The sequence below is a fragment of the Egretta garzetta genome, unplaced genomic scaffold (genome assembly GCF_000687185.1).
Source record: "Egretta garzetta isolate BGI_Z169 unplaced genomic scaffold, ASM68718v1 scaffold291, whole genome shotgun sequence".
NCBI lineage: Eukaryota > Metazoa > Chordata > Aves > Pelecaniformes > Ardeidae > Egretta > Egretta garzetta.
This window is the reverse complement of record NW_009258783.1, coordinates 2,127,548-2,132,068: the sequence shown is the minus strand read 5'-3', so window position 1 is coordinate 2,132,068 and position 4,521 is coordinate 2,127,548. Positions and strand designations below refer to the sequence as shown.

Genomic DNA, 4,521 nt, shown 5'->3' with positions numbered 1-4,521 from the left:
CAAATGCTGCAAGTGGCTCTTGCAAGAGGCTGCGGGAAAGCAGAGAAGCACGTCTCAGCCGCACAGTGCCATCTTCCCAAAGTGCCCACAAGACTTCCTGGAGCCAAGCATGCTTCCATCCAAGTTACAGCTCAGCCTGCCCGCCCTGGGGACAGCCCTCACCACCCCAGCCCACGCTGACGGCTGTTTGTACAAGCCATGTATATGCCTGGGCAAATAAACAGGTAGAAACCAGGAGGTGGACTTTCCCTTGGGGCTTTCAGAGTGGTTGAGTGCAGAGGCAAGGTATGAAATGCTGCAAAAGGGATGATGAAAAGATGGGCATTGCGAGGGTGCCTGTTCTTTATAGGAAGGGTTAGAGCAGCTTTAAAGCACAGTGGCATTTAACTGCTGGTGCAAAAGCAGACAGTGGCCCCTGGCCAGGCACACAGCAAGAGAACAGGCACCAAGACCCCAGCAGCATTCGTGTATGTGCCACCCTCCCCATCTCACATCAGCAGTCGTTGGAAAATGGTGTCCAGATGAGGCTAGTCAGAGCCCATCGACTGTTCGTAGGCAGCATCACCCCCGTTGAGTGGTTTGTGGTGCAGGTCGGTCAGGGGCCGGTGCCGGAGCAGCACCCAGGACTGCAGAGCCCCAGTCGGGACCCCGGCCCACGGGTGCTCCCTCCGCAGCAGATGCTCACCCAGGTGCAGTGGATAAATACAGCCTGCAAAAACGCAGAGGAAACCGCACTTCCTTAAACTGCTGCAGAACACGATGGAAACGTTTAATAAAAGCTGCCAGGAAGGTATCATTTATCCTGCGTTTGCCAAGGCTTTTGATAAAATCTCATGTCAGAGACTATTAAAGCACCTTATCAAAGGTTAAAGGGGAAAAGTCCCCGTTTGGCAACAGAAAACAAAGACGGGGAACATCTGTTCCTCGAAGCAAAAAGGAGCAAACGCTGAAGCACAGCAGAGGCCACTACTGAGGCATCATTATTATTTAAAACCGCTTCTGTATTAATGAGACACAGGAAGAAAAGAAAAACGAGGCAAGGAAAGCCGATAATAGCACAAACTTACTTTGCTTTGACAAAACAGAAAGAGTTGGGGGAAAAGCTATGCTGTGAGATGTGTTTCACAACACGAGAGATTAAATTATCACACCAAAGTTACAGTTTTCGTGTCAAAAGCACATGACCAGCCCCACGTGCCAGTGGAAGTAGTTTCAGTGCATTAAACCCAGTATTCAGCACAAACGGGGCCATTTTACCAGCAACTTCACTGTGAATTCTGCAATGAGAAAAAAAAAAAACCAACAAAAAACCCAAACACTTTCACTGTCATTTCTTACCCTGGTTTTAATCAGCAACATTTTCTCATGCTCTTGTGATGCTGCAGTTTCTTGGTTACAAACATCGCAGGGCGAAGCCGCATTGTTTTGTTTAAAAAATAGTTTCTGCTGACATTTAAGAAACAGAACAGGGAGAGTTCAAATGCTGATCATTTTGTAAACGGCAAAGATGCAGGCCCAGGTCAGAAGCCTACACGGATCAGAAATATTGCTTAGATTTAACCTGGATGTATACGCAACAAAGCACTTTGGCCGAAGAAATCTGAGCTGCTCACAAACCATGCTCTGAGTCATACAAGGAAAAAAAAGAATGAAGCAATGCAGGCCCTGCACCTGTTAAGGTTAAGGATACCTGTCGCGTCCTCCTGTCTGCGCGGGAGGCAGCCGGCTTTGATGTGATGGAGCGATTGGGGTTCTATCTTTTCTTTTTCCTTTTTGCACTTCCTAAGGTGTGCAGAGCGGTCTGTTCTTGAAGCATCGGACCAAATCGCTCCAGATCACAGAATTTCTGCTGGTGATTTTGCACGTAGATGGCAAAACAAACCTTTTGGGAAAAAAAGGAAAAAAAAAAAAAAAAAAAAAAAAAAAAGGCATTTGATCATTTTTTAACTCTAGAAAATCATTATTTAACTCTAGGAAAATGTTACATGAAGCAGGCAGTTCCAGCAGTGTGGGCTCTCCCCAGGGCTGCTGGATCCATCGCTACTCTTTTAGGGTTTTGCTTGTGATCCTGCACGAAAAGGACGTTTGCCCGGATGCACAGGATTCCCTTTCTGATCCCACACGTCCCCCAGCAGCTGTTCCAACTGTGGGATCCCAGCAGAAGCACGGGGTACGCACGTGCTGGCTGCAGCAGCAGTGACCTGAAGCTGCAGCGATGTGGCTCGCTGCTCCCTCTTGGCTTCTGCTGGCAAAGCCGCTTCGCTGCCCGCTGCTTGCCCACGCCAAGACTCACCCCAGTGCAGGCAGGAGGGACGGGTGCACGTGTCTGCTGGGGCATGTGCAGATCCACCTGAGGATGCTCCACCATCACCTGTGACAAGAAGCATGCTATTAATTAATCACTGCAGTGATTTAATTACACCCAGTGCCCACCTCTGTACCCTGGTCCCGTTTAGTTTCAGCTCTAGGGGGTCACATCCGTACCAGTACTAATGTGCTGCATGGATACCCCTGCACGTGTTCTCCTTCCTAGGGACCCTTTCCCACATTTCTTGTCTCCAGATGTGACCATCCCACCCCCAGAAACCACAGGTAGGGACAGGGGCAGCCCCTGGCAAAGCACCCGCAAGGCAGGTACCTCCCTCCCACTCCTGTGCTAACACGGGGCATGAGGCAGCGTCACCAGACCTCACCACCTCGGCACGAATTTCCATGTGTTTGGGTTTTCTTTCGGTCGTGCTACCACCTGGACATCTCAATTTATTTTTTTTTGTTCCCCCTCTATTAAAGAAGTAAGTGTCTAGCCCTCAGGCACGTGGGAAAAAAAAAAAAAAAAAAGATGAAAATATGAAAATATGATTCAGTTCCCTCTCCCCACCAAAAAAAAAAAAATCAGAAAAGGAAAAACCGTAAGGCCTTCAAAATCAGCAGTGTTCATTTTTTCTTTTCTCTCATTGTTTTCCTTATGTTCCATAATTATTTTTTTATTTTAAACGAGGTGCTGGTAGTGGAGGCGATGGCTAAATGCTGGAGAAACGTTAGATCAGAGCATCCAATTACCACCCCTCAAAATACTTACGGGGTTTGTTTTTTGGAATTATTTTTTTTTTTTTTTTTCAGATTGAAATCATGTATCAGGGAGCACGCAGACATGATACGAAGCCAATGCTCAGCACATCAGCTCGGATCGATGGCAATCAGAAGATCCCGAGACCTTCTGCCCTCTCCAAGAGGAGGGAGAGGCCCCGAAGAAGAGTTCAAATTCCAGGTCAGGACTGTGGGTGCCGCGTCCTTGATTCATCTCTCCTGTCAAAACCATCGGTCAAACGCCCCACGGCTGCTCACGGAGAAACAACTTCCGTGCGTTGAGCTTGAAATGCTTTAGGAGAGCAACGCGGAGGAGCCTGAAAATCAATTAATTACACAAGTAATATCAGTGACTTCCTGAAGGTGCTTGGTGCCGGGTGCTCCCGTGCACCTCTGGTCCTCTGCACTATGGCCCAGGGCTGCTACGTTCACTAGGAGATAAAAAAAGTAATTAAAATCAGGCGGGAAAAGCAACATTTTCATTTCTTCTCTTTCTGCTTGTTTTCAGGCAGGATTTTTTCAAAGACAGTTGCACAAAAGGCAGTCTTTGAATTAACAGGCAATTACTTAATTAGGTACTTAATTGCAAATTACAAGAAGCAAAGTGCCTTTTTCTTTGGCAATGGCAAACCGGGCCCTATGCTCTCCGTTAACACCGAAATCCCCTCCTTTCCAGGGAAAACTTGTCTCGCGTGTAAAGCAAGACAAGGTTTAAGTGAGAATCATTTGACTTTTGGCTTTGAACGGTTGGGAAAAGGGTCTTTAGAAGCACGCAAACCACCTCCAGGTGGAAAGATGAACTGAGAAGATGCTGGAAATCAGACTTGTTGAAAGTATCTTAGATCCCAGTGATGTATGAATTAAATGGGTAAGCAAAAATGGGATGCTTTGCAAATCACTGATGGAGAAGGGCTGACTTCGGCAAATACTCTTGGATAAGAAGGGATGTCCTGGTTGTACGGGTGCAGCTTTCTAGGGCTGTGCTGAACTCATCACCACCTGCTTCAAAACCTCAAAAAAAAATGCTTACCTTTTTTCTGAAGCGTGCTCCAACCCAGATTTTGGGTTAAAAAAAAAAAAAAAAAAGGTCACCAGCTGCGGCGCCCAGCCAGGTTGCAGCACTCCTGCTGCAGTAACTGCAGCCCTCCACGGCCCACGCGCTGACAGAGACCCTTGAAGATGGCACCTGCGGGCTCCTCCGGGCCACCGTCTTGGCTCTGCATCCAGAAAAATTTAAATGTTAGCCAAATTTTGCCCATCATCAATCATAGAATCATAGAATGTTTAGGGTTGGAAGGGACCACTAGAGGTCATCTAGTCCAACCCCCCTGCAGCAAGCAGGGACACTGCTAACCAGATCAGGTTGCTCAGAGCCCCATCCAACCTGGCCTTGAATGTTCCCAGGGATGGGGCCTCCACCACCTCTCTGGGCAA

At 47.7% G+C, this 4,521-nt stretch overlaps 1 long non-coding RNA gene across 1 annotated transcript; it reads right to left on the bottom strand.

Annotated features, from left to right (window-relative positions):
* Positions 1–1,022: 1,022 nt before the first annotated feature.
* Positions 1,023–2,355, bottom strand: LOC118451740. The gene is made up of 3 exons (XR_004841289.1): positions 2,294–2,355; positions 1,691–1,882; positions 1,023–1,277 (listed from the first exon to the last, which is right to left on the bottom strand). It is a non-coding gene; the product is annotated as an uncharacterized LOC118451740 (long non-coding RNA).
* Positions 2,356–4,521: the final 2,166 nt, after the last annotated feature.